Genomic DNA, 18,258 nt, shown 5'->3' with positions numbered 1-18,258 from the left:
CTGTCGTCGAGGCATGTTTGACGGGAACACTTCAGTGCACAGACTGCAAGTCAACTACGCTACACCAGAGTCCGTATACTGAAGTTTATTCCTTCGCGACCAATCACGTGGGTGACCTGTAGGAATAATCAAATGGGTCTGAAACTTTGATCGTTTACATACCTACATGGCGTCGTTCCATATCTTGAAAATCAACACAAACGACCAATGCCTTCATGGTGTTGCAATCTCCATTTTCTTAAGTGTATGCACCTTGGCTCGTATTTTTAGATATAGTATTCTTTTGTATACGGTATGTTCTTCATGTATTTGTATATGATGTTTTTGCTGGCTGCATGGCTAATGGACGAACAACAACAAAATTAAAAAATAGTTAAAACGCCATGGTAATATTGTTGTCTGTTGAAAAATGCCATCCTTTTTCACTCTTGTACACTTGTCCAGTTGGTGGGTTCTTTTGCCCACGTCCTTCCAAGTGAACCGAACACGCCTTCACGGCTTCAGCTAAGTGGTCTCTCCGCAGAAAGCAGAAATTCCTCAAACAAGGACAGGTGGTGTAAAGTGAATGGAGTCGTGCATGAATGGGTGAAAACAGTGCCGAGTTCATCCTTGGGGGGGGGGGGGGGGGGCGTACACCACAAATAACACAAAATATCCTTATGAACATGTGTGCTAGGGTTGATTGCTTATGAGATACGCCTGCTTTAGTAAATGTAATGGCGTGTGGCTTTTAGCGCAGGAAATGTCCGAGGACATGTTCGGCTCTCCAGGTGCAAGTCTTTTGAGTTGGCGCCCCTAGGCGAACTGCGCGTCGTGATGAGGATGAAATGATGATGAAGACGACACATACACCCAGCCCCCGTGCCAGCGAATTTAACCAATGATGGTTAAAATTCCTGACACTGCCGTGAATCGAACCCGGGCCCCCTGTGACCAAAGGCCAGCACGCTAACCATTTAGCCATGGATTCGGACGCCTGCTTTAGTTACTAGCTGTAATGGAATGATAGTTCGTACTTAGGATTAGTTTTGGAGTCAGGCATGCTGCAATAGGCTACTTCGCCAGTGTGTCGAACAAGGTTGCCGTCGAATACTTGCAATACCTGCAGTGTTGAAAAGTGTTCGAAAATTAATGAGCCGGAGTATTCAGTCGTGCATTTTGGTGCATGATGGCCATTTTGAGCAATTCTTGTACTAGAATGCTGTATCCCTGCTGGTACACCAACATGGGCGCAGCTGTTTGACATGGGTTGTACCAGATAAGACTATCAGCAATACTTCCCGTACAAAGATAGAAAGTCTGTAACTCGTAAACGATCGACCGTCAGGGACTTATGTTGTTGTTTTGAGGTGTACTGTCCACCTCTCCATTACTTTTCATAGTTCGGCAATACCATGTGGAACGTGTCATGCAGCAGATATTACAGTATGTCAATCCTAATACACATCTATAAATCTTAATTGAAGACCTCGAGATTTCAGTGGAAATAGGATGTATCATCATGCCTCTGTGCTGTGTGTGGTGTCATCTTATGTCTTACATTTGAGCTTCAAGCTGGTTTACAGCCAACAGAATTTTGTTCTCCGTGATGTGAGGATGGAACATCGCTCAAGATGATGGACAGTGCTTGTGTTGACATTACCAATCGCTATAAGACCTATCTGTGTCGGTGCAACGTAAAGCCACCAGCAAAAAGAAAAGAAAAAAAAGTTCATCACCAGGTGTAATGGATTACTTAAATAAAGGCCACAGGCGAAATCACATCTATATTTTGAAATATTATCTTTAAATTTGTATTGTTATTGTTATCATTAGACTAATATTTTTTTGCTATTGGCTTTACGTCGCACCGACACAGATACGTCTTATGGCGACGATGGGAGAGGAAGGGGCTAGGACTGGGAAGGAAGCGGCCGTGGCCTTAATTAAGGTACAGCCCCAGCATTTGCTTGGTGTGAAAATGGGAAACCATGGAAAACCATCTTCAGGGCTGCCGACAGTGGGGTTTGAAACCACTATCTCCCGAATACTGGATACTGGCCACACTTAAGCGACTGCAGCTATCGAGCTCGGTCTAATATTATTTGCTATCATTTTTCTTCCAAGTCCATGTACAGGATTTCTCTTCTGTTATATACAAACATAAGATATACTTTCAGATTATTTTCCATTGTGCCACCTCCAATTCTGAACTTTTTTTTAACCTTAAGTTATAACAATAAAACATTGCTTTTAATAGACGAACTCATGTGTACACTTGCATACGCAATTGGTGCAAATAGTGTATACCATGAAACAAACCCCAAAAATAATTTTCGCCTCTCCTGGAAAATTACTGATTTGTTGTCTGCATCCTTTCTCTGGGGAGGTCTACAGTTCAATTAAAGTGTAAAACAATAACAAGCAAAACAATGCTGTAGTCCGCGTGACTCTTAATACAGTGATCATAATCACAGGAACTTCACTTTTCCATGAAGTACGAAACAATAGGATGTGATGTTTCTTTTCGAAATTCCCATATGCAATCGCTGAGATTACAGTCACGGCCGATTTGGTTGATAAACCAGTGACGATGTCATTCAGCAATCATTCCTCAAAATACTTTGTAAAATATTTAGTTTTTGAAGTACATATGAATATTTATTTCCTCGCTGTACAACGTTTTACGGTGGGATTACAACCCACCACCTCCCGAAAGCAAGCATATAGCTGTACGACCCGTACCACGTACTAACTCGCTAAACAACAAGAACAATAATAATACTGTAATTTTCGTATTGTTAAACGTACATTCAATTTTTTGGTGTTAAGATCCTGCAAGGTATGGATTCATCTCTCGGAGGACTTCGTCGTACCGGAAATCAACAGCACGGAGCTGTCACATTTTAACACCAACCAACTGTCTTGTGAAGAGAGGACAGCGAGTTATCGACTGAGCCAAAGTCTGTGGGTGTAGGAATTTGGCTTAAGGCGGCAATCTTACCAGCTGCACTACCCAGTCGGCTCCGTTTGTTGTTCTTGTTTTTGTTGCTGGTGGTGGTGCTGTTTTGCAATCGGGTTTACGTCACACCGGCACAAACAGGTCTCAATGGTGACGATGATAACAGGGCTAGGACTGGGATTGAAAAGCGACCATAGCCCTCATTCAAGTATTGCGCCATCGTTTGCATGGTGTAAAGATTGGAAACCATGGAAATCCAACTTGAGGGCTGCCGATTGTGCGGTTCGATCCTACAATCTCTCGAATATAAACTCTCATCTGCGTGACCAATCCGCGTAGCCAACTCGCTTAGCTTTATATTATTATTATTATTATTATTATTATTATTATTATTATTATTATTATTATTATTATTATTATTAATAATAATAATAATTTATTTATGTATTTAAATCGATACAGCCAACTGTTGATTGCGGTTACACAAGCTACCTGTCTCTCTCACATAAGTTTAAACTTTTTGCTTACAGTATAACCAAAGATTTTAGACCTTCATGTATTCTTTCAGTCGTTCTTCGGTGAAAATTTCTGCGGTATAGGAGGTCCTTTCTCTGAATCATCCATCAACTTTCTTCCTAAAGATGGCCCTCTCCATTATATCCTCTGGTCTTACATCATTTACCTGCATGTCTTTGTGCACCTCCTTCAGCCAGTGGGGATGAGCCCCTATTTTTGCTGGAAAGTGAGCAAAATGTGCGCTAATTTTTTGTATTCATTCCCTTAAGACGACCATAGGCCTTCATTTTCCATAACGGTGGTGATCTTTTCGACTCTCTCATACACTTCTTCGTTTGATTTCAGGTGGAAGACACTTTCTCAGAATACTTTCTTAGGTCCCAAAACCTTTCTGAGGAACTTCCTTTCAATTTTCTCGATCAATATATCTTCTATTTTTGGTAGAGTTTCTGCAGCGTAGAGACATGCCATTCTGACTAATACGCAGTAGTGTCTCAGTATAGCCTGGTAGGAGATGGATTTGGATCTGTAAGTAGCATGGCTTACTTGCATCTTCCTTGCTCTCTCCCCCAGCGCTTCCTTTTCATTTTCATTGTCATTGTAGATAATGATCTCGCCAAGGTATTTAAACTGTATGATCCTCCGGATAATTCCATAAGCCTTCTCAATGCTGAGAGTGGAGTCTGCCTTTTCCGAATCTATATACTCGGTCTTTTCAAAGGACATTCGTAAGCCTGTTCTACCAACCATTTCCTGAAGTATTTTCACCTGTTCCATAGTTGTCTGAAGATTGTCTGCTAGGAACACATCATCAGCGAAAGCCATATAGCCCCGGATTTTACCTGCTGGGGTAGTGATTTCCGAACGTTTTTCATCCATCATGGTAGTTGTGTGCAGTAGAATCTTTAGGATGGAGCAATGCCCTGTCCAAGAATAAAACCAAGTTGTTAAGACCTGGACTTGGTTTCTCCCCGCTCCAAGCCATTGTAAATACTCCTCTTCTGCCTTAGGTGCCGTAGACTGGTTTCTTTTTTACCTCAGCTGATCCGCTGATGCTTATTTGGCCAGATATAATCACAACTGTTTTGCATATCTACAGGTCGTCCCCTATTTGCCATTGGGACGCTCCGTGTCGAGGTTGAAGTCCCCCATCCCAGTGTTCTATGCAGAGCTATGCTCAGGCCTTACTCAGTTCAGAGCCTGTCCTTTTATAAACTAACCAGGCACGGATTATTATTATTATTATTATTATTATTATTATTATTATTATTATTATTAATCATACGTATTGCTTAAATATCAGACTCGTTTATTTCAGTAATAGTGTTTTAGCACTGTTATTAAGGACATTTCCTTCTGTGGAAAACTGTTTGAGTGATTGCGCTTTTCCACCTGTAACCCGGAGTGTGTGTACTGCCGGTCCCCAACTTGAGCTGGTTTGAAAATATCTCACTAACCTGAATATTGAATGGGAGAAAAGTAAATATTAAGCACCAAAAAATCAAACCCAGTGACACATTCAGCACATTAGTCGGATATGGAAGTGAAAATTCATCAAAAATTCACATTTCAGATTTTTACATCTTTGAATTAAGTAAGTTTATCGGGATACAAAAAGTTATGATATTGTGCCGTATCAGAGCCATGAATTAGTGATCCAGGTACATATGTTTAAAATTTTATTCAACATGTTCTGTATTTGGCGTGCGCGGATACGAGAGGAGGGGGAGGGACGCGTGAGGACTTATTGCCACGGGAAGGAGCGAGTGTCATGAAGATAATTGTGCGACGGAAACAGAAGAGCGCAGATCTCGAGAGCGTACCACATGATAATGCCATGGGGGTGAAAATCGCAGGTAGACAACACCCCACACAGAAAATTTATATGGATAGCCAGCCTAGTGGGATGAAAAGGTGGAGTTAAATTAAATTTGCACCTCGATTTACGCTGTAATTAGGATAACCAGTGACATTATATGCCTCTTCAGAATTTAGAAGAAACGTTGACCGGAAGGGATGTGCTATATATTCCCGAGTAATATAAATTACGCAGTTGTGATACTATTACGTAAAGCAAGCGTCCCCACGCGATACACAGAACACATGGCTGCTACGGGAATTACCCCGATTGCCTCAAAGGCAGGAATGATGCTTTGGGCGACTGCAAGAAGTTTACGATCGAATTCATTTCCGCATACAATCAAGACTCAGGAGATCATCTTAGCTACCTCTCGAACGCACTGCTTTACTGATATTCGTGATATCAATGGAATAGATTGAAATCCTCTGTGGTATGTTTCTAGGGTCAGCCATCCTCTGCCAGTTTTAAATAAATAGGGCAGAGAAACGAGGGAGATTTAGCGCTTTTATGTTTGTTTTAAATACTTGGAGATAGTTCAGCTGTAAGGCCAGGTAGTTAATTAACGAACGCAGGTAATAGGATCCCCTTTCGTACATAAAGTATTTAGGGTTTTCCTTTCCAGCGACCTGCCAGGATGGCAGATGATCCATGAATCGAATCCCCTCAAAACCAACGTGAATTCGCCCGGGTTTTTCCTTGACCTGGACAGAAATGTACATGCAGCCAGTGGTAGATTTTGTATTATTTAATTGTTTCTTGTTTGATGGTATATATGGTTTTGTGTGTTCGTTATGAGTAAATTCTGACTTTGCTCACCTAATGATTCTGGGTTCATATTTTCTCGAGCCCAAGTATTGCATCTTTCTATTGAAGTGTATAATTTCGTTTTACTTACGGTTTATTTGGTGTAAATGGTAGGTGGGCATTAACCACTCAGATAGTTTATAAAGTATTATTCTTTTTTAGTTTTAACTTCTTTCCCAGTGTCGAAGGGAATGTAATATAGGGTTTGCTGACGCATTTGTAATTACAATACTCTACTAGATCTTTAATGGGAATGCACTTGTCTAAAATCACTCAAAATCATTTGATGTGAGTTTTTTCTTTACTTATTTTGGAGGGTCACGTACTCTGAAATATGATCGTAAGGACCTATGTAAACATATGTATCAGTTTATGATAAAATTCTGATATTTGTCACCAAGATCATTAAGTATTAGTTTGCTCATATTGGTAGAATTTCACTTGCCGTAGCATACAGCATCCTGAATTTTATTCCACACCCCTGAGCCTTGAAGCTAGATATAAGTCTCTAGACTCGACCACCCAGAGAATTCATTAATCAATGTCAGGAGTGCGGAGAAGTGTGCGTTCGAATCCTGCACAAGCATTGAGTGTTGCCACATTTGCTGTCAAAGATATTTGCTTTAGCTTTCGTGGTGGCATAGTATCCCAGGACAGAAAGGGTTCAGTATGTTCCTGCAACGAAAGTGTACTTTATATGTATACTTAAATACGGTAGAACCACTCACCCCACCACGCTCCTCCATCGTCGGCTAAGATTATATTTCCGAAAGTAGCATCTTTTAACCTCCAGGTTCAATCTTCTCAGGAACCATCAGAACTGAAATAATTATGACTCATAAAGTAATACCTTCCCTAAAAATTACACCTGAAGTTGTGTTGTTTAAATATGATTTGCTGCTCTTTGCCTACTCGTTGATGAACCAAGGATGATAGATAGCTTATATTATGTGGGCCTTAAAACATTCAGATTCCAGTGCCTGAGCCTGCCTAGATGATTGCTGCCCACTCAGCTAGACTCCAGATTACCGGAATACCACGTGGTCAGTGTGACGACATTCTCAGCCGTATTTCTTGGCTTTATTGACCAGAAGGATTAACAAAGACAATTCTTAAATTAACATATATGATGACTGATGAGAGGCAGTGTCTCATCACGCTGAATCTCACACGGAAGGATTTCCATTGAAAACATTACTGCTAGAGATGGTTCGCTACCAGTTTTTATCGATACTCGATACTGAAGTTTTGTCTCGATATTCAATACTCGGACACTTTCATTCTCGAAATAAAACAGTAATTCACAGAGTCAAGCAGAATGAACGTTGAAATATTCACTTCTAAATATAATATTATTTATTAAATAGAATGTTTATGTGAACACTTCGATATCTGTATAATTACAAATTAAATTAAAATATGTTGTTCAATGTAGTTCTAGTTTGTAGTTAGTTACTCATACTTACACAAACCAATTGTTAGACAATTTCTCGACACAATTTAAAATATTAAAATGTATGATAAAACAATAAATTAGTAAAACTCTTCATTAATGAAGATGTAAGTTATGTATGTATGTATGTATGTATGTATGTATGTATGTATGTATGTATGTATGTATGTATGTATGTATGTATGTATGTATGTATGTATGTATATATGTATGTATGTATGTATGTATGTATGTATGTATTGTATGTATTGTACCCTGCTCTGTCCTATGCCTTGGCCTAGCTCAGCGCAGAAGCTACGTGCGTCCTCCGTTACTAAAATAAGCAAAAAAATCTATAAAAAATTTAACTTAAATCAAAATGAGGACGTGAGCAAGCTTTCATATAGTAGTAATGAAAAGTCATTGAATTAAGTGGGATGAACAAATTAAATACTTAAAGCGCATGAGAAATATGATTACATGATTTCCAAAATTTACAGAGACAAGTATCTCGACGTCACGCATGTGCGTCAAAGAAAGCGGGTCACGAACCCATGACAAAAAATTCCGTAAGTGTAGAGTATCGTAGGTGATTACGTGATTCGCGGACTTAATCATATGAGCATGTCTAAAATATGGCATACCGCCAACGAGTTATCTATAGTTTGCATTGACAGACAATAAAAGACTCACGTCTCGTCCAAGTATTCACACGGTAAATCCGAATTAGTCGGCAATACACACACAAACATACAATCTTAGGAAACTGACGGACCAACCCCCAAAAAACACAGATTCTAGATCTCGGAATCGCCCGAGTTCAATTGAATGAGTTAGAACGCACGATCAATTACAGTACGTGCTGCGAGACCTTCAAGCAATGTCACGTACAAAACATAAAGACAACGCACAAACAAGAAAATATATACACAAACACAAACACAAACACAATGTTAGGGACACCTCCTGAAATATAAAGACATGAAATACACTTGATATCAGAGACTGATATCCATTCTTCTTTTACGAGACGTCAGATCTCGTAACCAGCCCACGTGGGTGGGTCTCTGGAATGGGGATGGCGAAGCTTACCAGCTGGTCGAAGAATACAATGAGCAGCGACAATGAAAACAAACTTTCACTTGCAGGCGAGTTTAGCCTCCTGTCAGTTAACGGGATTCTATGAACACGCTGGAGGATCATGTGGGTCCTTGACACTGCCTTCCTGCTTGACACAATACAATTTGCCCTAGCGGCTTTCTCAGATACGTTTCCCTTGCTCTCAGGCACAGAAAAAACACAACTTAGCATTCTTTGCTATTCATCAACTGTGTCAACAATAAGGCCATTCATGGGCATACAACACTCTGTATTCCACACGAATATACACATCAGCACTCGTGGCTATTCACATCAAAAGTGCGCAGGTTCATATCCCGACTAAATATGCAGCCTCTCAAAACACTATCGTCTCGCGACTAGATTCCAATTGTATCAGCAATATATCCGATCCCGTAGGCGCAATCTGGCCACAATTTCCCCTTATAAAATCTCCTAAAATCTCGCCTCATATCATGTCATTATTAGGCCTTAACTGCGGTTCGGCCCGTCGCAGGTTTACTTTAAATGAAACTCGCTCACAACGGTGTAAAATTTAATTATAATGCTGGTCTGGCTGCAGGCTGAAAAATTACCTTATTCATGCACATCCTAGCCTTAACTAGTGGTTAATCTGCCCCGTACTCCCCTAACAAGCACTTGAGATAGTTTACCTCGGGATTTATTAAAGGCAGTTACAAGATTACTCTGCACCACACTAAACAGGTGCTCCCAACTAACATAAAGCAAAGCTATAACAGTGAACTAACATACCCCGTTCATTCTATTAAATCTAATATAATACACACGCGTCACGTCAGTCCAAGATTAAATTACATTAAATAAAATTGAAACATGCATATGCTTACGGCAAATGAAATGAAATTATACAAGGCATCCGGTGTCTTTTATTGCGTATCATGCATAAAATTATAGATTACTCATCTGATTGATGTCCGTCATCGCCTTCGGCTCTCAAGCCAGAATTCGTAGTAGCTTAAGCCATCATGTTGGCTTAGTCCTCCAATCTGGAACTCCTCTGCTCGAACTCCGGGACAGGTTCACGCATTGCCATCGGTTTGTCGCTTCAGCTATAGTCTGGAACCAACAGCTGCAGAAGAACGACACTCCTTACATTATCTTCGATTATTAGCCTCGTAATCTCCGCACGGTGCTTCGATTTAGGCGAGACCAATTAGCAAGTCTCACCACCTTTAACTTAGTCCGTTAAAAGCAGCGCCTAATTAATGTTGAATGACCAATAACAGACTAGTTCATAAGGATTACGGTCACCGCGAGGCGCACTCAAATACACGCGAACTCGACTTCTCTATGATAACTGAGTTTCCCTGTCTAAGCTCGGAGGAGCTAATTATATAAGAGTAAACTGTTTATAATCTCGTCCACTGCTCGTGAGGGTTAATTACATTATGCATCAGATAGAAATTCACTCAGATCAACCAGTTAGATGAAAGTACGCGTTCACAAAGGTAAAGTAAGCGTTACGGGCGTCACACTCTCGACCACCGACGAACGGCACTTGACAAAATACTCAGAATGAATGAGAGCGAGCTCCGCGTCTGCCCGTGTTTTATAAGGATCGGCTTGGATGGCTAGGGCTGAGGACTCCCCTTGGTGACGTCTGTCTTCCTTTGTGAAAAGGCGGTTGGCCGGCAACCGCTTTTTCGTTTAAACCTAGAAATGTCAGATCGATTAGGACCTCGTCGTAATGGTATTATAACCTCTTCATAAATTAATTTGACACATGCAATCATTCGCATTCTCATACAACAGCCTCGTGTGATTAAAATACCAATAACACCTGACGATCTGTCTAGATTGGATCTCTCGTATTCGACTGCGTAGGGTTGGCACACTCCTCCACGTGACAATTTCAAAGTTCTCTGTTTCATTCAGAACTCAGCGGTCTCTGTCTCACTGGCGTGTTCAAATAATTTTGAAGTAAACGTTTGCTCGAAAGCCGTTCCTTTCATGAGTAATCCCACGGATGGATACTGGTTCGAGGGGTGGGTGACACCTCCTAAAACAGGGAGTTCGTGGTAAACCTGGCGCTGTATTTGAAATACGTAGATTGAATAAATGTTGAATAAATACTGCAAAATGACTATATCATAGAATATTATGATGATTACTGGGCCGTGAATATGTGATAGGTTCAGTATGTATGTATGTATTGTACCAGTAAAAGAGCCCGACTCTCAGATTAAATTTTAAAGTAGCATGAAATAGAGTTCTCAGGGCGAAAAACTGGATTAATTGTAGCTAGGGCTCGGTACAGGAGGTAGGGTCCTATCTACAGAAAAACTTTGACTCTGATTGTATGAGAGTTTATTCAAATAAGTCATGAGTTTGCACATCACCTCTAAGTAGAAATGGACTGTCTTCCTCGTCTTCCAATAGTATGGCTTGGGTTCTCCAGCTCACCAAGCCAAGCTGGTTGAAGCACGTTCCAGAAGACTCCAGGGATTCCAGGGACTCCAGATACTCCAGACAGAGGCAGCTGGACTGTCTGGATTGACGGCAAGTAGAGATGTCTCGAACTCTGAGGCCCGGGTTGAACCCCGATGATCCAGGCGATGTTGTAGATAGTCATGTACTACCTCAGCCCAATGAGACTGAGAGGATTGATGTTCCCAAGGTCACTAGTAGCACTGAGTCCATGAACACCTTGGATGATCAACTTATAAGCAGAGATCTTGATAATTGTACATCAAGACTTCCAACACTCCTAAAATGATATGAGTGGTATTAATAATTTTAGAGTTCATCACTAGGAAGATCCCCTTCCCTGTATAACTTTTGGCAACGAAAAAACACAAGTCCTTTCTTGTGAAATTATAGTTAAACTCAAAGTTCGTTACTGGCGAAGGTGCAAGTCTTTGCCTAAACTCGAATGAAAACACAAGTCCATTCACTTGGAAGTTTGAATATATTTAAAGTTAATCACTGGTGAAATTCATAAAGTCTTTGAGTGACCACTGACGAAAACACAAGTCCTTCCACATAAATAAATTCACTGACGAAATTTATAAGTCCTTTAAAACAACACTGGCAAATGTACAAGTCTTTGAGTAAATGCAAGTGAAATCCTGACTTTGTTTAGAGCCGTTGGAAAGTTAAAGTTCATCACTAGCAATGTTAATCAATCACTGTCTATTAGAAGGATGGGATCGTCAACAGTCGCAAATATTCCACGTAAATAACACAAGTCCATTTTACGAACACTTAGAAAATTTCCAATCTCGAATACTCGTAAATAATACAAGTCCATTCAATGATCACGTAGGAGAGTTCTGATCTCGAACACATGAAAATAATACAAGTCCATTTAGTGAACACTTAGAAAAATTCCAGCTTCGGAGACACGTAAATAATACAAGTCCAAACACTTAGAAAGGTTTCAGTCTCGACGGCACGTAAATAATACAAGTCCATTCAATTAACACTTAGAAAAATTCCAACTTCGAAGACACGAAAATAATACAAGTCCATTCAGTGAACACGTAGAAAAGTTTCAACTTCGAAGACACGTAAATAATACAAGTCCATTCAGTGAACACTTAGAAAAATTCCAGCTTCGAAGACACGTAAATAATACAAGTCCATTCAGTGAACACTTAGAAAAATTCCAGCTTCGGAGACACGTAAATAATACAAGTCCATTTAATGAACACTTGTAAATATTCTAAGTTCAATTACGAAGACTTAGAAAAATTTCTACAACGCTCGAAGTCTTATGAGTCCACTTTATAAAACTTGGAAGAATCGTCTTCCAACACTTGTATAATGACAGAGTTCCACGATGATAGTAGCAGCAAGAGTGTCCCCGCTGACTACTCAGCTGAGACTGTGTGAATAGGCTACAGTAGGTCCCCTTTTTATTCGATCCGGGATGTCTACGTCATAATACGGTTTGATTAAATATCTCCCGAATCCCTCGATGGATTTGCTTGAAACTCGAGCATTGGGACGTTTAGGTGATCCCAAACAAGATGACATATCGCTCGACTCGCTAGCACAATTATTATAGAAATTTCAAAATTTTCTCAATCGAACTCTCTAGAACAAGTGACGTGGAATCCAGAAAATACCAGTCAAGGCTGGTAACACGTGTTGAGACGAGCGGGCGGTCTAGCTAGCCCCTGTGGCTACGTCACAGCTCACAGTCGTCACACACTCGCTAGCTGGTCCTCGCTGCTGGTAAACAAACCAGACGCGCTCGGAACATTACGCGTGGTAAATAAACGTAACTTATGCTCAAAAAATACTTATGTACAGGTCGTAACCGGTACAGTATGTACGATCATTCTGTTATAATCCTTACATATTCCGTGAAGTGGTGAGTTATTGTGACTGGCTGTTTTCACATTTTCTTAGTGGAACATAAATGAAACTCGTGTTTTCAACCATAAGGCATTGAATTTTAATCATGACAGAAAATACGAATTATCAAGGATGCTATGTACAATTTTGTAAAAAGAAAACCCGTAAGTTATCGCATAAATCTCTACGCGATTTAAAAGATTTGAAGTGGGCATCTGTGAGGAGACGCTCGTAGCTTACATTCAAAGTAAATTCACCATATTTTCTCGTGTATAGACATTTTAGGAATCGTTTCTGGAATTTTCTATTATTTCTATACCTTTAATGTTACATGGGTTTCATATAACAGTAACGTATTCAGATTTAGAGTGTAATAGTTGTTGTTGTTACTCCATTAAATTATTTTACATTACGCATGACGTATCCTATTTTTTCTGATTCTGAGACTTGTGTATTGCTTACACTGCCATCTAACCAAGAAGGTTGCATTTCAATAATAATAATAATAATAATAATAATGATAATAATAATAATAATAATAATAATAATAATAATAATAATAATAATAATAATAATAACAATTGTTACTGTGTGTTAGTGGATCGCAGAAAGAGGTGGAAGAAGGTGCTGGGGTGAATGGGTCTATCTACAATATCAAAATTAATTTTAAAACTTTAACAAATGTTATATTTCTCTTTAAATCACAACTTAACAAATTTTTCACTCAGTGAAATAATGAGGTTACAGATACAATGACAGTTTCAAGAATTGGAACATCCAAGATTCAGAACTTTAAGAATTTTGGGCTTCGAGCCCCTAGTTTACACATTTACTATTTCGTAAATGAGGTATAATTTATGCAAGGGCAGAAATCCCCCAATTCAAGAGCTCTTTGCTCCAAAAGTTACAATCCCTAGCCTTCCAGAGGCACCCCTCACTATTTCAGAAAAGTTAGAAAAGGACTTACATGCTCTCCCACATCAACCAAATTCTTACAGCCTACGCAAGGCAATATTACATCAAAAATCTTACACTCTCTGGCCTTTCTAGGCACAATTTACAATTGAAATTACTTTCACACACGGGTATCTGTTACCCAAACTACTGGGCCTTCGTGGAAAAAGAACAGGTTAGCTTACTAGCCGGAATACAAAATGAATGGATGCGTACACTTGCACTCCTAGATAATGAAGTATAAAATACTAACTGGGCTCTCGACCCGATTATACAGGGGTTAATCCCAAGCTACTGAGGTGACTCAAAAGAGGGTTAATTTAATGCATTACAGGAAAGAAAGAGAAAAATCGTAGTCACCTCAAACCAAGTTGAAGGGGAACTCGAGAGGGTAACACACTCTCTATCCCTGATTTACAGTTTAAGACTTTATGAAACTTTACATTAGCCGGAAGAAAATTTACCTTTTAGAAAAGGATGGTTACATAGTTAAAAATTTGAACCTTCCCCTCGTGTAAGTCGGCGGAGGCAGCAACAGAGAGATAAAACTGATGGCCATTAGCTGAGCTGATGAACTGCCGGGCGAAGGATGAGGCGCCCCGCCTTCTGTCTTAACACACACTCTTAGCAATTCGAAGATTAAATGACAAGGTAGCCAGAAAATCCGCAGCTTATACACCCGAAGGGAAGTTTCGAGAGGATTCTGGACTAATCCGGACACACCCTTCCAATTTTTATTGGGCAATTCAAAAAGCGACAAGAAGCCTGTGATAGGCTGAAAAATAATTACGGATATTTCTAATTGGCCAGATTCAAAACTGGCGGAATGAAAAAGAAGTGTTACCAACCCAAAAATAAATGAACATTGATTCAGTTATGAAAACCTAGAAACACAAAACTTCTTTAAATTACAAGTCCTTCCACCTTGCACCAGAGTGCATGCCCACAGTTTTTGTAGAGACATCTATGGATAAATGTCCAAACTTCTTGATGTACATCAAAACAAAATACTCAATCAGTTTAGGAAACTTAGACATGACAAACTTAGTAGTGACATCTTTTCATCAATGTCCCAACTTCATGCAGAAGCAGTTTCACGTTTTGTTGGATAGATAGAGATCTTTATTGGCGCATCTTTTGAATGAGCGGAGTTGAGGTGTGTCTCCCGGTACAATAATAATAATAATAATAATAATAATAATAATAATAATAATAATAATAATAATAATAATAATAATGATAATAATAATACTTGTTATTACGTTTACGTCATACTCACTGATATGGTTTTCGGAGACATCACAGTTTTGGAAATTAAACACATGTTTGAAACACATGTGAAATTAGAGGTCTCATGACTATGATCCCAATATCAGCAGTCATAAAATTACAAGTTTGCTTTTGGCTTTATGTATTATGTGGCCGTGCATTGGATTTAATTTGAATTGTATCTGCTCAATGAGAGTAGAGGATGATGAATACATTGTTAGAAGTAAAGCCGAGCATTTCTGCAGAGGAAGTCAATACGCTGACCACGTGGCACTCCAATATCTGCAAGTCATCGGAATGGGAAGCAGTTTTCGTGGCACGCCACGGTTCTCGATGGGCTGTGTTAGCCACGTTTTCTCCCATATTACAGCAATCACCACCATCACACCATTGCGAGTGTTGTTGTTTTGAGACAGATCCGAGGTTCAGAGGGCCCAAGGTTCGATTCCCGGCTATGTCAGGTATTTCAACCGCGTGTGGTTGATTCCTGTAGCTCTGGTATTACGTGTTTGTGTTCGTTTTCAGATACACCTCTTCATTTACACACACGACACTACTAATTGCCACAGAAATATGCAGTCGGTAATACATCCTTCCATTTAAGATTAATTCACCCGCAGTGCCGACTCGACGTAGTTGAGGAAATGCTGTGAAAGAAAGAAAAGGTCCTAAGTGCTACATAGAGATTGAAGGGCTCCGTAGCAGAGGTGGTGCGATCAATTTACCCGGAAGGGCGTTGGTTCGATTCTCCGTCAGGAAATCACTTCTGGAGAGGCATGTAATCCTGAGGATCATGCAGCCTACACGAAAAATGAGAACCAGGTTAATTCCTGGGGATCTAAAATGGCCAGTATTAATGTGGATAGCTTCCATGATTGTACTGATGTCTGCGTCTTCGTGCCATATTCCTACTACGCGGTTGGCAAAAGTAGATTATATATTATGACTGAGTGCCCTAATCTGTTCCTTGTATATAAATTCCGGCCTGTATCTCTAATATTGAATTTGGTGTATTTACTTCATTTGAGATTTAAACAATGTGTAGGACTTACCTATCTTAATTAGCATAAGTCTGCTCTATCATTCCACTCATTTTCATTAGCCAACCATTAATGTAATACCATCCATCCCTGTTAACGTTTAGCACTAGTAGCTGTCGTCCTTGGAGGCACGGTTCCAATTCCCGGTACTATGAGAGATTTAATATTGGCAAGACAGTTGGTATGTAGTGAAAACGGTACATGAAGCGTACCTCCACTGCAGATGTGCTTGAAAAGAGCTACACCACCTCGGAGAACGTGGGGACATGAGTAAATGTATTGTATATATTCTAACACATTTTGAAAATCATGATGCATTAACCCCAGTACATATTTTTGTCAAATTTTCTAATGACTATATAAAGGTGGAAGAGTTCCCTAGCCGAGTTGGTGCGATCGATTCGCCAGGAAGAACGTGGGTTCGATTCTCAGTCAGGAAGTTACTTCTCGAGAGGCACGTTGCCTGAGATTCATTCAGCCTAAACCGAAAGTGGGAATCAGGTTAAGTCCTGGGGAATAAAATGGCCAGCCGTATAACTAACCACTCCATCGCACTTCGCGCCGAACTTACGGATAGTGCACTCCTTCACCTTCCACTCCTCCAAAGCTTTGTATGGTCTGTACGGATATCGCTTTATTTCCTCCGTAACGTAGTGTAATGGTCAGCATCATTAAGGGAACGCAAATTCTTATACGTGGTGTACCTTTATTGACAAAGGAAGCTGTAGAATTTCTTTGCTCGTATTAATGATAGGGAAGACGGATATATGAAGCCGTCTCGTTTAATGGAAAGCGGCATCCAAGCTATCACGAACATTGAAAAGATAAGGGGTCTCACTGCTCTGTTCCTCGCTGGAGAAAAAGGAATTCCCAGGACACCCGTGACAAAGAGACAGCCTGCTATTATTCTAGCTAATTAGGATGTAGGGAAAATGAATTCCGCTCCTATTTCATACTTGACAATAAAGATGTCCACCTTCTATAAACAGCTAGAAAGTGCAGGCTAATAAGCAGGAAACAAGGGGTGTGTAATCCTGTTACTGTGTCTCAGCACTGTTGACCGGCGGAGTACAGCACAAACCAAGCTACTCAGTTATAATTTATTTAAATTAGCAAGTGCAGCATGTTCACCTCAGGACACGTTACCATGTATTGTCGTCGTGATTGAATGCTACAACTTTAAGAATCTTTTGTTTTATTCCAGTAAATATATCTTCACTCATAAGGTGTTTACAGGTAAAGCAGGCAAAAAAGGTGTAAAAGAAATATTTTCATTCAAAAGCGGTGTTTGTCTCATTCCTATTGACTTATATCGGGTGTTTGTCTCATTCCTATTGACTTATATCGGGTGTTTGTCTCATTCCTATTGACTTATGTCGGGTGTTTGTCTCATTCCTATTGACTTATATCGGGTGTTTGTCTCATTCCTATTCACTTATATCGAAGGTATGGAACATTTATAGTCAACTGTTTCTTTTAAAATTTGTGTAGAAACTATGTAATAACGGGGCCCGTAGTTTTGCATGTATTTGTTGTTATTAATAATCTCGAGCTTGAGTTGAATGTCACTGCAATTTCACCCTGGTATTATTCCACCATTAAGAAAGGTATAAGTTTGGAAATCGCAAAGGATATAACCACTAATTGTACCATTATTTGAAACTTGAAATGGATCAGCTTCGTAGTAAAATCGATAAGTGAACCTGTACACTTGGCTATAAATGTGATTCCTATCGCAGTGACTTATGGTCTCAAAGATCTATAACAATAGGCTTAGAAATTAAAATCGATTTTCTTTGAAAAGGAGACAAATAGGTCTCAGTGAAAGTACTTCTGGTGTCCATATTCAAACAGTTATTCAGAAGTATTTCAGAAAACTTGCAATAACACAACTCATTCTTCTTATACAAAGGCATTTGCATTTGCGGATCAAGTTCATCTACTTCAGTTCAATGTACTTTACATTAGATATTTTGAGATCTAGTTTTACAATTTTACT

Source organism: Anabrus simplex, chromosome 2 (genome assembly GCF_040414725.1).
Source record: "Anabrus simplex isolate iqAnaSimp1 chromosome 2, ASM4041472v1, whole genome shotgun sequence".
NCBI classification, from domain to species: domain Eukaryota; kingdom Metazoa; phylum Arthropoda; class Insecta; order Orthoptera; family Tettigoniidae; genus Anabrus; species Anabrus simplex.
The sequence above is the reverse complement of the archived record's forward strand: the minus strand, read 5'-3'. Positions refer to the sequence as shown.